General features: G+C 37.7%; 1 long non-coding RNA gene across 8 annotated transcripts in view; it reads right to left on the bottom strand.

The window, feature by feature from the left end:
• Positions 1-15,045, bottom strand: part of LOC102080031 (uncharacterized) — a 39,237-nt gene extending 24,192 nt beyond the window's left edge. The window contains exons 1-4 of one of the 8 annotated variants that reach the window (XR_003213415.1): positions 15,030-15,045; positions 3,339-3,374; positions 3,037-3,239; positions 2,193-2,597 (exon numbers count right to left, since the gene is read on the bottom strand). This is a non-coding gene — a long non-coding RNA (uncharacterized LOC102080031). Of the gene's footprint in view, positions 1-101; positions 448-2,192; positions 2,598-3,036; positions 3,240-3,338; positions 3,375-8,730; positions 9,821-12,988; positions 13,108-13,203; positions 13,588-14,905; positions 14,921-15,029 lie in introns of those variants that run through there. The other 7 variants (XR_003213416.1, XR_003213414.1, XR_003213417.1 and 4 more) reach the window with 7 other exon arrangements.
• Positions 15,046-16,041: the final 996 nt, after the last annotated feature.

The following is a 16,041-nucleotide window of genomic DNA, read 5'->3' as shown; positions in this document are numbered from 1 at the left end:
TCTTCCACAATTTCTTCAGCTCAGTCTGACTTGTGAATGATATCGTCAATGGGTGGGCAACTAATTTTCCTTCCTGCAAAACAAGCAGGATATTTTCTTACCGACGGCTGAGTTTCACTTCACCGTCCACTGTTCCTCTCTGTTGATCAAACATGCTTCCATCCGCGTCCCCTTTCCTCCTCATCTCTCCATCATTCTCCTCTTTCATCCCATCCTCCTTTCCCCTCACTGCCAATTATCTCTCCGTCAGTCTGTCACACTTTGTAGTCTCATAAAGGCCGCCTAAATTGCTGCCCATCCCGCCTTTATCCCCCTGATAAAGCACAACAATTAAGGCTCATGTCTCTTTGCTCAGGGCCTTTGATGGCGCACAAAGCTGCACCAAGAAAGAGGGAGAGGTGGTGGAGCTGCACTCAAGTTAGCAGACGTCTCTGTCTCTCTAAGTCACTGTAAGAAAACATAATGAAGGTATGAACAGATATAGACACACAGAAAAACAGGTGATTGCTTTACAGTCAAAGACCTAAAGTAGCTGTAGCCATTGAGTTTACTCCAACCCTTGACTTGGAATACATGCTTATCCCACACTTGAAATAGCCAATCTTAAATTGATTTCTTTCTGCCAGAAAAAAAGGAAAGAAAGAAGAAAGAAGGCTAATAATTGCAAGAAAGATAATACATTTTTTTCTGGGCACAAGTACTGGCTAAAGATTCATGCCTAATATCGATTATAAGAAATTTCACAGGTGTTGCAGCAGCCTGGGAAAGGAGCCTGTAGCAGTTTGAAAACATGTTTTATCTTATCACAAAGTCTTTAAACGCCTGTCCTCAATATGAAGACACCCTACTGCTGTCAAAGAGACTGGTTGAAAATTATGGGGGGGGGGGCAAAAAGTGCAGCAGATAGCATTGTGAAAACCAAACAAATTAAGGTGATATTTTGGGTCTTTGGGTCTCAATCAAATAAATGCCACAGTCTTTCTGAGGTTTATTGATGACCCTGTCCATCCCTTTATGACCACAGTTTATTCATCTTCCACTTCCAGCCAGATGATGCACCATGTCACAAAGTTCAAATCATCTCAAACTGGTTACTTGAACATGACAGTAGGTTGACTGTACTAAAGTGGCCTCTACAGTCACCAGATGTCAAGCCAACAGAACACCTTTGGGATGTGGTGGAACGGAAGAACCTCACCATGGATGTCCAGCCTGCAAATGTGCACCATCTGTGTGGTCTCAAAATGGACTGAAATCTCAGATGAATGTTTCTGAGATGCAAGGTCTACTTAATACAGTAGCCAGTGAGTGTATGCCAAATATTTGATGATTACAATTTTTATAGTTTGTTGATATAACTAAACTTGGATTTTTTTTTATCAAGTAATATTCAACTTGGATTTTTTTTTTTTTAATTATTTTTTTAAAAGTGTTTTGTGGGGCATGCCAGAGAAAGCGGGTTGGGATAGGGCTTGGGTTAAAATAATCTCTAACTGAAACAGTCAAATGGGAAAGCTTTTAACAGATAAACTTCAATGTCAAATTAATTTATGACAATTTATTTGGAAAGTTACATCTTACATTTCAGCCTAAGACAAAGCCTAGACAGTAACAGAGAAAGTGGTTAAACCCTTTCTTGGTAAATTACCTGTTTATAAAAGAAATATCCAACCAGATAAGATGATCTGAGGATGACCTAGATCATCCTAAGAAACACCCGTGTCTTTTATAATCCTGGCAAAGCTGTGTACAATAACTTCTAAGACTAATTTCATTAGAAAACATTTTAAGTCTTTCATAAAAAATGTTACTGCTGTAAATGGTCTCACTCTCCTCTTTATGACTCTCAGGTCATTGGTTATTGTACTATAAAATTATGTGAATACTGTAAAACTTTTATGTGACGTGTATCTTGGCAGGCTTTTTGTCCAGGTCACTGTCATGAAAGAAGATAATGTATCTACTGACACTTCTTGGTACAATAAAACCAAATCCTGCATGTCAAACAAGGGGAGGAAACGCTGAATGTGTCAACAACACAATAATAAAATGAATTATGTTATTATACTCTGAGCTGTCGAACTGAAAGCTGTGAAGAAAAACTGCATTTCCTCTCAGAAAAGAACAAAAGTTTGTGTTTTTGAAGAAAGAAAATCGCTTGGAAATGATTGATGAGTCTTCAAAGAGCAAAATGTGGTAAACAATCATATTTACTGTGAGTATTTCAAATTTGGTAGATGAGAATTAAAGCATAGATAATTACTAAGTAAATGCCAAAACATTTAGAAGGGAAAAAAAGGACATTTAAAAAACACAGCGTGATGCCTGCAAAAATGTTCAACATGCTACCTTTTCGTTTATTGATGTTTGTTTTTTCCCTATATGCCATGACACCAGGGGGTAAGCTGTAAATTTGAATAGACAGTGGAAGTAAATGAAAATGTGTGAAGGAAAGCAGAAGACACAACGTTGTTAAAATCCATCTTCGGTCTGTGGAGGATTCGGATGCACGAGAGCAGCGACGCCGCTGACGACTGAAATCAAATCCGCACCCTGTTATTATACCGCGTCTTTTCACCAGAGAGGAACTTTTCTACCTAAAGAGAGACAAAATGATGCAAGGCAAAATATCCTTTCTCAGAATTAACAAATGATGAATTCAAACACAGTACGTGTACATGGAAAGTTTAAATTACCCGTGTGCCATTGTGTACAGCTTTAATATTTCACAAATTGATTCTGTGTTTTTACGGGAAAGTGAGGACATAAAGAAGAGTGTTTTATTTTTGTTTTGTGGATGTGGAGCTGATTTGCAGGTCAAAGTTAATCCAACATCTACATATATCAGACTGATGCCATGTGTGGATAAAACTCTGCTTCCAGATGTGAATTAATGAGTTTGTGGTTTGGTTGAGCAGTTAAACTTAATCATTTTTTTTCCTGGCTATCATTCAGTCGGCCCACATTCTGTGAGGGTGGTGCTGAGTCTGTGCTCCATCTCTCCATGCAGCAGCACCAGTTCAGCAGGGTAGTTACCTGGGAGGCAGGGCCTTGTGAGTGAGTAATGCTGCTGAAACAAAAGCTCTGACAGCAGAAGTGTGGAGAGAGTGATGAGAGTCCCTGCTGCTGTGTTAGCTGGCCTGGCCTCGGAATCTCCTCTCTGGCTTTCCCTTTCAGACTCTTGCCCCTGAGGGCCAGGAGCCTTGGAGACGTCAGAGCGCCGGTTCAGCACTGGTCACCTATAATGCAAATGCCACAGCCCGCTCACACTCGATTCCAAAACATATTTCTGATCATAAAATGATGATATGGACTTTAAAACTGTAACACTTTATCACCTGTTCCAATCCAGCATTAAAGCCTGCGCTAACCTACTGAAATGAAAAAGGGTAATCATCATTGCTGACATTATTATTACTTCACCAATAAAATAAAATAGCATTGTTTTTAATTTGCTGCAGTATTACACTCTAGTTACTTGTTGAGTTTGCATACAAAACAACATTAATCATGCCAGAATATATAATGCGCTGTAAAGATTTAATATAAAACTCTTACAATTTGTCTCTAACTCTTTTTACTGGCACACCTTCTGTCTGCTCCACAGTTACTTGTAACCAGCACAAAATAAAGCAAACTCTTATTTACTTTGCCAGTAAATCATATCTGTTAAATTCAGTTTCAAACCATATTTTTCCCATGGTAATGCACATCTCTCTACCTCTGTTACATGCCAGGGCATCAATAAAAATAAGCCACCAACACTTTACATATAAGTTTGTCTTTCTAATCATTTTACTCAAGTAAACGTTTGGATCTGGTTTGTTTTTGTTAATGAATAAAAAGAAATGATGACCGCTTTTCTGGTTGCTCTGAATGAATCCAATAGTGCTGTCATCAACGACAATACATGAAATGTGACGTATTTTTAGGCTTCCAAAGAATCAAACCCTCATCAGTTGAAAATATATTCGCGTAGTGTTTAAAAGCTTCAGCATGCAGAAGTTTTCATTTACACTACAACTAGATGAGGTGACACAACAGCACCAACTTCTCCCGGCTTCCCCGTTTAGGCCAGCTTCATGCATTCACCGCGTTATGGGCTGCAGAACTGCAGAGGGGACGTCTGGCTGTGATGGGGCGCGTGACATGATACTCAACAGTCAGACACCATGACAACCTGGCAGCAATGCTGTTGATTCAGCAACTTGACTGAACTGTATGAGGAGTTGGAGGGAGGGGGCAAAAACCTGTTGCTGAAGGGAGGAAACACAGGCTGCTGTTGCAGGATCAAAGGCTTGTGCTGGATACAGGCTGTGTTATGACACCCGCTGAGGAATAGCAGGTGATTCAAACGAGGAAAATATTATCCCAAAGTCTTCTAGTCCATGTCACCAATGCTCTTTTTTTTTTGTCTCTCATGCATAATCATGAAGGTGCCTGCTTGGTGTCAGAAATAGAGTCTGCTGTTATTAATATTTTTAAATGATAGAGCAGATGATCTAATAGAGAAAATATATAAATATTAACCCCACTCTAGAGCATATAGATCAGATTTTACTCTAATAACATTAGAAATTATAAATGTGATGTTTAGACCCAGAGACTGCTGGGTGGGGAGAAGTCTCTTAATAGAGTTTGGTTCCCAAAGTGGGGTCTGTCAACCCCAAGGGGTCAGTCACCAATAGCCAGTGGCCCTGAAAATAATTTGTTGTAAATTATACAACTATGCTGTAATATTAACCAGTGCACAACTGCAGATGGGAACCATTTCCAACCTGAATCCAACCCACACCATCTTTGGGCCAGTTTAAATTCTGATATAACTGTGACCTTAGCATTGGGTTAAAACTTTTTAAAAAACATATTGTTTGTAGAATATTTATATTGTCAACGCTAGTCTCAATCAGACATTTTCATTATCAGTTGCTTATCAAATCATTTTGGCATTTGGATTTTTTAATTTTTTTAATTTTTTTGACGTGAAGTTGAAATGGTGATTCTTCTTTTGGAATGTTTCATTAGTAAATTAATCAAAATAATGCTTTTTTTTGCTAAAAGTATTTATTTATATATTCATTTATTTATTGTTAATTTTAAGCTCTGTTTTTTTATATATGCATATAAAAGTTTGAATTTAAGTCAACATTTATATCATATTGAATTTCACATTTTTGGGGGAATTGGGTAGCTGAACTGGGGAGTTAAGACGTTTTTAATTGCATTCTTCCCTGTTGCTCTAAGACTGTTTTGAAACATTAAGTACTTTCCATATAGTAAGACAGAGCATTTAAAAGTGCATACAAAGAACAATAAATTAAGATGCACTAAAATGTGATTAAAAGTGATCAAATAAAATAAGCTACAGACAGATGACAAATCAGAGTCCAGAAATAAGTTGTAAACGGCCTCAAAATTAATAAAACAAATAAAAGTTTGGTAGTGAAAACAGTTTTCTAAGTTATTGGAGAAGACCAGATTTTTTTGATGTGTCCATCTGTGCCGAGATTAAATTCTTCAAGCTGATGTTTTTTTATCCATGGTTTCGATTTATCAGCAGACATCGCCATTAAAAAAAAATCTAAGATGTGCTAAACTGGAAGCCAGAGCAACAGTTTAGGACTAATAAAAATGTGATAGAAGCATTAAATAGATGCTCAAAAAAAATGCTCAAGTTATCTGATGTTATTGGGAGGGGGAAAAGCTGGAGATGAAGTCATGGATAGCTCTCTCATCAGACCTTCAGTTTTTTCTTTGATTCAGCTGACAAAAAGCTGATTTTGTCACCGCTGCTGAAACTCCATACTTAATGTAAAATAGTTTATTATTCAACCTCCTTATTTAAAAGAAAAATTTTCCTACAAGATGCATTATAGGCCCCGATGAGCTAAAGTGCTGCAGGAGAAAGCAGCAAGGCAAATAACCATGCTTATACTGCCACCATGTGATGGGAGAAGAATATGGAGAAAATATTAAAACAACTTTGATATTCTTTCTAGGTTCTGAATATATATAGCTCTCTATATAATATATAATATATATCTATATATCTATCGATCTATAGATCGATAGATATAGATAGATATCTATCTAGATATCTCTCTCTCTCTCTCTCTCTAGATATCTCTCTCTCTCTCTCTCTCTAGATATCTCTCTCTCTCTCGATATCTCTCTCTCTCTCTCTCTCTCTAGATATCTCTCTCTCTCTCGATATCTCTCTCTCTCTCGATATCTCTCTCTCGCTCGATATCTCTCTCTCGATATCTCTCGCTCGATATCTCTCGATATCTCTCTCTCTCTATATCTCTCTCTCTCTCTCGATATCTCTCTCTCTCTCTCTCGATATCTCTCTCTCTCTCTCTATATCTCTCTCTCTCTCTATATCTCTCTCTCTCTCTATCTCTCTCTCTCTCTCTCTCTCTCTCTCTCTCTCTCTCTCTCTCTCTCTCTAGATATCTCTCTCTCGATATCTCTCTCTCTCTCTCACTCTAGATATCTCTCTCTCACTCTCACTCTAGATATCTCTCTCACTCTCACTCTAGATATCTCTCTCACTCTCACTCTCACTCTCAATAACCCTATACATTGATATCTAAATCTCCACATATCTTCCTATATATATCCATATATCCACTTATCCTCCCAAGTGTATCCTTTTTGTTATAGCCAGTCATGTTTTTGACTATTAATTCCCATTAATAATAAGAACAGGCTCATAATTATTGAGTAAACTTGTTTTTTTAAAATCGGCTAAAATGACTATTTTGGAATAATTAACCTTAATTAAATTCATGTTTGCTGTAAAATATACAATAAACATATGTAGTGACTCTGAACATCTTTTGGAAATGTCATTGTAAAATAATGCTTGCTTTATAGGAATAATTTCATTTTATGCAGTTATGAGCAGTAACTGGATCTCAGCAAATGTTTGAGACTTCAGAGAGAAGGACAATAAAATTATTTTTCTACCTTAGTCCAAATAATGCATGCTCATTTTATTCAATACATTCAGGAAAACGCACACTAAATCTTTCTTCTTGATGCTCCAATCACAAACAAGCTCTTCTTGTTTCTGGATTATTTCATCTGGGGCCTCATCTGCTTCTATGTATGTATAAACACTGAAGTAGAGATTTATTATTCAAATCATTTTCTTTTTTGTAGAGTAATTAAACATGTCAAGCACTGCCAAAATACAAAGAGTCCAACCAATTATAAAGTGCAACTCAGTGAAAATACCCAATTACATGAAAATTGTGCTTGAATAGGCCACAATATTTGAGAAAAATTATTTAGTTTCAAAAGAACTGGGAAATGTCTTCATTACAGCAGCTGAAATTTAAGTTAAATACAACGTGAATAAAAACATGACAAAATACAATGCATACAAACTCATTTTGGTTCATTTCACAGTTATCTGCTTCAATTAGTGAGGAATTTAGGGAAGTTAAGTGCCGTGACAGTGCAAGATTTAAACAAATGGTTAACACGAGAAAAAAGATGAGACAAACTGGGTGAAAGCTTTAGTCAGTCAGTGCTAAATTAACATTAGTTTAGCAATATAACTTGAGAGATGTTAACTTAAAGAAGTCAAGGGGGGGGGGGGGGGGGGGGGGGGTGTTGCTTATGCGGGAAGAGCAGCTATAGATTTTTATCGTGATCATTTATTTTTCAGTGAATTGTAAAATTTGTGCTGTAAAAGATGTCTGGTGTATGCTTCTGTTCACATAAGCTTAGAGGCTGCTGCTTAATTTCTACTTTTTCACAAACTATTTTTGGACACTAGAGGGAGCCCTCCACTCAATGTCCATGCTTTCTTGAGCTCAGTTAAATGTAGGCTACATGTAATACAGTGCACACAGTATGTGGTTACATGCATAGTCTCTAAAAAGACATTCTAAAATTACTATGGCAGGACCAAAGGATAGCATCTGATTGACTCTGATGCTGTTCCAAACATGTTAACTGTTTATAAAAAAAGAAAAGGGATAAAAAGAAAAGAGAAGAAAGAGTTATCATCAACCTCCAGTCGATGACCTAGGAGGTACACTGTATTCCCAGAAAGTCCCTTTACACAGTTTAGACTTTTCCACTTACTGTAAATAAACAGTAAACATAAATAATTTTTGCAAGTACAAACTTTGCATTTTGAGGAAAGAAAAGCTTAATTTAAGCGAACAAAATTCATTGCTGTGTGCAATGAATTTTGTTCGCTTCTCTGTACACTGTGCCACAAAAACAACCAATCACAGAGTTGGATGCAAAAATTCTGATTGGCTATTTTGGTCACCCATCAGCTCGCTAGCTACTGCATTCCAGAAACATTAGTATCTTTAATGAGTTTATTTTAAGATGTACAATTTTTTAAGAAATTATTATTTGACTGCATGGCTAGATTGTCATAGCAGTTCTGATATTGATTTTAAGCATAAAATACCTGAAATCCAAAATTAATTAAAATGTGTTTACAGAGTAGAACGACTTTGACTTTGGCTGGATTGCAGTCAGTAGCCAGTACCATGATATTCTTCACTCACTGGAGGATGGCCTGCTTGACATTTCCGATGTCATTCATCTCTTTGGTGTCCACTACATATTTGTGCCTTGACTCCAAGCATATCTTGGCACCTTTGTTGGAGGAAGGAATAATAATCCCATCAGGACAGAAGGAGGTCTCACTCCTGAACAGCTCTGGTGTATGGGACATCTACAAGAGCTGGACGAGGGCGAGAAACTTGAGGTAGCAGATCATAAAAGACTTTTTTTTTTTTTTTTATTGAAAGGTTAAATTTCAAAATATTAGTGAGCAGGTAACTCTTGTCTTCTGACATTAACAAATTAGACACTTGCAGGACATCTGGGAGATGTTGCTGGTGATTTGTTTTATACATTCTTGCTTTTCAGTTACCACTAATCTAAATTACTGTAAGAATAAAATGAAAACCAAAGGTCACCTTTTTTAATTTATCTTTTGGAACATTCTCAGTCACATGGTGTAACCTGTACATACAATTCTTGCAACAGGTGTCAAACCAACAGTGACACCCTGACACCTAACATGGACTTGAAAGTCAATGCTGTTGAAAGCTCTCAAATACTGGATATTTTTGCTGAAACATTCAGATAACAATTAGACAAGCAAACAAAGCACTTGCTTAGTATCTCTCAACATAGAATCCTACACAAGGTTTTACCCCAAAATGTAGAACTAATGACAAGATGAGTACACAACTACCTAAACAATGGAGTGTTGAAATAATTTGTACTTTAGTTTTAAATGGCAATCAGCTGCCATTTTTTTAGGTTTGTTACATCCCCAAGCTAGCCTAAGGGATAGAAGGGACTAACATAAAGTTAAAGCAGTGAAGGAGGAGTCAAGATGGTAGTTTCAAAAGGTTGACTTTCAGGTAGTCGTAAAGTTTGGGTTCAGATTGACAGTCAGCTTCAGAGAGCGCCAAGGCCAACATAACAAACAGCACATCCCTTATACGAAAATAAGAGGAAATTACCTAACTCCAAAGAAAAAAAAAAAAAAAAAAAAAAAAAAAAAAATACAACCTATAACCATAACCTACCTAACGACACATAAACAAGAGAAAACAGGGGATCACAAAACAAAAGGCAGCTCTCCCCTACAAGCAGTCTGAACACAGACTCACAAGATGTACATACACGTCAAAAGGCATGAAAGCCTGCACAAGTATGGCAGTCCAAACGGCCAGAAAACACAGCTGCACAGGCATTATACAGGGCTCTGCTGACTGGCAATTAGGTGGATTCAGGGAGCAGCACCCAATCAGGACAGAGGAGGTGGAGCCTAGACAGAACATAAGGGATTATTCAACAAGAGAAAACCAGCATCCTCCTGGGGGATGTAACAGGTTCCTGTAGCTAAAACTAATGTAATTGAATCCAGCAACACTGCTAAAAATTAGAAATTTCATTTGAATCAACTGTAAAACAGATGACCCAAAAACAGAAAAATAAATATTGTAGCCTTCAGGAAGGTACGATTTATGGGGCACTGCTGGATTGGATCGCCTTAGTTTAAGCTTGAAGTCTCAAACAGCCTGGATGCAAAGTGTTCAAATTACAGCATTCCAGCAAAGTGGAAAAAATTAAACTCAGCTTTTCAGAGTGAATGCATGCAGGGAATCCTGTATAAAAGGACATGTTGCATATATTTCAGGATAGAGTTAAACTATTGTCCTTGTGCTACTGAACAGTTCTTAAGTCTTGTCATTTCTATGAAACAGCAACAAACATTCTAACAGCTAATGTTTAGAAACATCTTTACTCATACAGTTCCCAAATTACAAGAGAACCATGTGTTAAACTCTGTGGAATCCACCACCATATCTAACTGCTTCACTCATTGTGGTTTTGTGCAAGTGTTCAGATGCTGCACTGGAAAAGGCACAGTACAAGTGCATGCACTCACAACTGGGTAACAAATGGAGTGATCTCCTAGCCGCTCCTTACATTCGTGGTCAAACTTGCATGTTATTTTGAAATGTCTCTTTTCATCAGGATGGGAACATAGGATTGGCCGGTCATCCACTGGAGCACATGCTGGACAGCAAGAGACTGATTTTTCACCAGGTGCACCACCTGTGTTTCCATCTGTGATGTTTAAAAAATGTTTATGAAGTCTATTGTAAATAAAAAGCAATCTGAATGACAGTGTTTTAAATTAATATCTAAGGATGCTTTAAGGTGTAAAATAATTAAACATACTAACCGAAAATGAGTTTTAATCTAGTTTAAACCACTGGATTTAGCTACATTTTGGACAGTGTTTCCGGAATGCAGTAGCTAGCAAGCTGATTGGAGACCAAAACAGCCAATTAGAATTTTTACATCCAAGTCTGTGATTGGTTGGTTTTGTGGCACATCTATAACGGTGTACAGAAAGAGTTGAGCGTGCAGGGAGCAGAGATGTTGAGAGCGGGAGCGACACACTGACAGCAGGTCCTCAGATGTCTGTCAGAACACAGAGTAGAGGTCTGAGCAAGAGCAAATGCCAACAACTGAGCGAGAGGGGCTGTTACTGTGTGTGTTAATGGATAAAGACTAAAATACATTTCTTGCTCACAGCAATGAATTTTGTTCGCTCAAATGAAGCTTTAAAATAATTTTCTCCTCAAAATGCAACATTTGTACTTGCAAACATTATTTACGTGCGTTCAGAACAGAGGCACAAAAATAACGCCATACTATGGAGGTCTGAAGGTTCTGTCACTGTTCTCTGACCCGCTTGCTAAACTTACCAATCGTTGTCATCATGTGCGTCTCTCATATTTCTGCTGGCTGTTGGGACCGGCTAATATTAGCACAGACACAGATTAACACGACTGCTTTCACTCTCCCTTTCAAAAAACACCAATTACTTTCCACCTGTCAGTTTCACAGGCATTAACCTCCTTCTCCTTGCGTGCCTTGACCTTTTCCTATGTATAACTTCATCTTAGCCATTATAGTGTGAGGGAGAAGGGGTGCAAAGGAGCCTATTATTGAACCCATAGTAAAAAGAGGGAAAAAAAATACAGCTAGACATAATAATCCTAGCAAGCCAGATAATTTAATTAGTGTAGTTTTTGATCACCTTTGTGAAATATTTATTGATTATTATATTGATTGTGGTGCATGTAAATGTGCTCTCTCTCCCCTTTTTCGAAAGAAAAAGCTACAAATACAGTTTACAACTGCATGTAAAACACTCAAGATTAAAACTTGGACATTCTCCTGACACACTGAATGTGTATCAGATTAGTCGACTACAGGAAAGACAAGTGAGTCACCTCCAGCGACTCCTAAATGTCACATTTAATCCTGGGATGGAGCGGGATCTTCAGGATAAATGGCGGTTGTCCCTGAGAGAGAGGAGTGGTGATCCGGCATCTGTCAGACACCTGATCACAGTTAACCAACTTAAACCTGAGCAGCTGTTTAAGGTGAGCTTTAAAGCCACCCTACCATTTCTCTGTCGTCCCTTTAGCTTTGTGTGTACATTGACTGTATTCATCTCTGTCCAGTAGAGTTTAGAGTGTTAAAGTCTACAGGAACGTTACAGTGCCTTGTTTACCTTCCCTAAACAGCTTTGTTAGATAACAGAACTTGAACAAGCATTTCCTAGATAAACAAAATGCCAGTGCAAACTCACCTCACTCACTACCCTAGCTAATGCAAACAGTCCAAGCTATGATTACACACCTGCCACCAAACTGCAACCTAAGAAACCCAAGACAAAACCATCTTACCCATCTAGTTGTTGTGAAGCTTTTGTGTTACAGGATCTTCATCTACTATGTGTTGAGCAATGGACTACCGGATTAGCTTGACCACATAAATTACCTCCTGTACAAGGCTTGGACAGAGCCAGAACAGCTGTCTTTAACTTTTAGTACCCTTTATGTCATTTATTTGCTTAAAAGGTATGTCCAGGTATAAAATTGGCAGATAATTGAACTCAAGAACAATAATAAAAAGATCTCCATAACATAACAAGTGGTATTATTTAAATTTTCCTTGTTTTTTCCCCCAGTAATCAAATCAGTTACCTTCAAGGTTTACATTATGCAGATTACGTTTTGTTATTGTTTTTTTAATTTGTTTGTCGTTGATGGTTACATCTGTTGACTCATATTTTCCAGTATTTGTTGAGCATTTCTTTGTTTGACAATTCAATAATGGAAAATAACATTATAATACACTTTACTCACAGTTTTAACATTGTCCCAGCACAGTATTTTGCTCTCACACAGCAGGCTTTCTTGTGGTTCCTGTGGCAGAGCCTTCAGCTATCAAGCCCTCTCCAATGGAACCAGCTCCCAGTTTGGGTTTAGAAGAAACTCTTTCTACTTTTAAGATTAGAGGTCAGTCTTTTTAATTAAGGCTTATAGGCTCAAACTACTACCTAACAGTCACAACAGGAAAATAATTGAAATGTAGGGCATCAGCAAGAAAAGTAAAAGACCAACTGTACCCATGTCAAGTTTCCTTGCTGTTTGCTAGGAGATGCAGGAGGACAATGAAGAGACTGATTCACTAATTGAACACAGGTGCAGGTTTAGCACAAAAAGAATGCAGGAATGTGGGCAAAGCCTGCAGCAGACCAAACTGGAGTTTAAGTCAAACAGAGATTTCAAAATAAAAGTAAGTGACTAAACAAAAACAACACAAAGACACTAAGGTTCTTACCATGAAGCATCCTTCAGTCTCCTCTTTTCATTACTCATGCATCTGTATATCAGTACTGCATATCATCAACTTGTCTATCCTCTCCTACTTCTAATTCCTGTGTTATATTATTTTGGTGGCCTCTCTGTGTTCCTCCTTTATCTTCTCTTTGCCCTCACAACACATCCACTCATGGCAGATGGCTGCTCCTCCCCACACCTTATTCCACTGGAGGTTTCTTCTGTTAAAAGTGAGATCTTCCTCACCACCATCACCAAGTGTTTGTGCACAAGGGACTGTGATCAGTGGAGTTCTTTTATTTTTTGTAGAGCCTTTCTGACAATATAAAGTTCACAGTTCAATTCAAAATCAAACTGAACTGAATTGGATGTGTTATCATGCCAATGAAAACTCACATCACTGACTTATCAGACATATAATTAGAGGGTATGAAGAGAAGCTACCCTCCTTTTTAGCAGAGAAACTTAACGGGATGTCAGTCCTGTATATTGGATGTGGGCAAATACATGAACTGAGTTTATTACACTAAGAAGAACTTTTATGGCTTTTTGTTTAGTAACCATCGTGACTGAGAGCAGTTACAGCCATAAAGTTAGTAAGCAGAGTGCAGCTTTTCTCTAATGTCTTGAATATATGGCTAAACACGTGAGATAACTGCTTATCTTTACTGTGGCCAGTCTCCCTGTGTCAGCAAAATTAAGCATTGTCAAAGTAAGGAGGAGGAAAATTTTGCTGAAATGTACAAGGCCTGAATATGGCTGCTAGTGGCCACAATATGTAAATAAATTAATGGTGAGTTAGTGAACTATTGAAGGAAATAAAACTGAAAGTCATGCTAGTGGGCTTGCGTGTGTGTGTTAATTGCTAATACTAGGATCCTTCTATGCTCGCAATGATAGTTTTGGCATGTTAAGATTAGCTAATCAGTGCTAAACACAAATAAGCTGATGTATACATTGATTTGATAGGGCACAAATGAAAATGTATTACATTTTCCTTTCTGGTTTTTGTGTTGTTACATTTTGATTTGAGATGCCCTCACTACTTCCAAGATTAGGCCTCAAACTTTAACCTTGAACAAAGGTTATCATTAGGGCTGGATCAAGTGCAATCAATTCACACTGCTGCTGGACTTCCCATGATGCACTCAGCAGTTCTTGTACACTTTGCCCACGTATTTTACTACTGCATGCCATTAACATTTGTCTTCTCTCTACCCCAGTGTGTTTTTTCATCGTCTCTTTATGCTCTCCTTGTCTCCCCAAAGCCCCTAAAAGTCACAGCAGATGGCAGCCCCTCTCTGAGCCTGGTTCTGGTAGGTTTCTTCCCATTAAAAGGGAGTTGTTCCTTCCCACCATTGCCAAGTGCTGTTCTTAGGGGATCTGTTTTGGTATGTAACCGTTTCCTCCCAATGGCAGTCAAATGTATAATGCCTCCAACGGTACCTAAGACTGAGCTGTCAGTCAGCTATCAGTGTGTTTTAGTTTTTAAAAATGTCCATAATGATCAATTCTATTCTAATCTAGTGGTGGCAGTGATCATATACATTACTGGAATTAATAATAATAATAATAATAATAATAATAATAATAATAATAATAATAATAATAATAATAATAATAATAATAATAATAATAATAATAATAATAATAATGATGACTGAAATATTTTGTGATCACAAAAAACTTAAAATAAGATATACTCATTCAACATATGCCTCCAGAAGTCAAAGCAGTTCAGCAGAGGCCAACCCAGAGGCAGAGCTAAAAGGGAACAAACAACAGCCTTGATTAATCTCAGTGACCACAGTGTATAAATATACATACCACACCCGAGTTTCAGTTTGCCAATAAGAATTGTCTTATTTAAACAAAAAAGGAAAGCTAAAGGGTTGTAGGCCTGACAAAAAAACCCCTCCAAAACAACAATAACAACAGGTAAGCGGAGTGTAGACCAGCCCTAATTTAATACAAAAGAAAAGCTAAGAGCCTCTTTCTCAAAGGCAAGGAGGGGGGAAAAAAAAGTAAAGCCTCACAAGAAACTAGGGACCAAAGGATGCTGTTAAATAGAGGACAGAGCAATCATTAATTACTCCCACCTGAGAGAGGGAGAGAAAGCAGAGCAAAAGAGAGAGAGAGAAAGAACACACAAGGGGTAGACATGAAAGCACTCAACTTTTGATTTTCTTTTTTAAACTTTCCTTGGCTTAATAACTGTTCAAGTATAATTTATTCTGCTCCTTTAAGTATGTCTGTATGTAAAGATGTATTTCTGATTGTGATTATTAGACAAGAACAAGAGTAGTAGAGAAGAGAAGTGAAGCACCCAAACAATAAAGAGTACAGGCAGGATCCCACAAAATGTTGAGGAAATGGATATAATTTCCTTCAAGATCCCTATCTCACACTCTACAGATGGGAAGCAATGTTGCAAATGATGGTAGCATTAGTGAACCAATGAGACCTAGTCATGTTAACAACAGAAAAATAGAATAAGACGATAATGCTGTGGCTATGAAGGCCAGGTTAAAGCAGCAGCTCTGAATGTGTCACATGTAGCTCTCATCACATTTCCTGACTCTTTGTATAATATTACAAAAAGAAACTATGCATGGACACTAAAACAGTTTTTTTTTTATTAAGCTGTAAACATGTTTTTTTAAATTATGTGAAGATGGGCATCTATTGGAACTAAGTCTAAAAAGAGACCCACAACCATCTCCTTTGGCTCTTCTGATGGGACACTGAGGCTTTCCCAAGCCAGTCTAGATGCTTAATCTCTCCAGCATGCCTTGGCTCTAACCATGGCCTCCTCCCATGTCCAAAGAGGACATGCCCC

Source organism: Oreochromis niloticus, linkage group LG13, assembly GCF_001858045.2.
Source record: "Oreochromis niloticus isolate F11D_XX linkage group LG13, O_niloticus_UMD_NMBU, whole genome shotgun sequence".
Taxonomy (NCBI): Eukaryota; Metazoa; Chordata; class Actinopteri; order Cichliformes; family Cichlidae; genus Oreochromis; species Oreochromis niloticus.
This window is presented reverse-complemented; position numbering and strand designations above follow the sequence as displayed.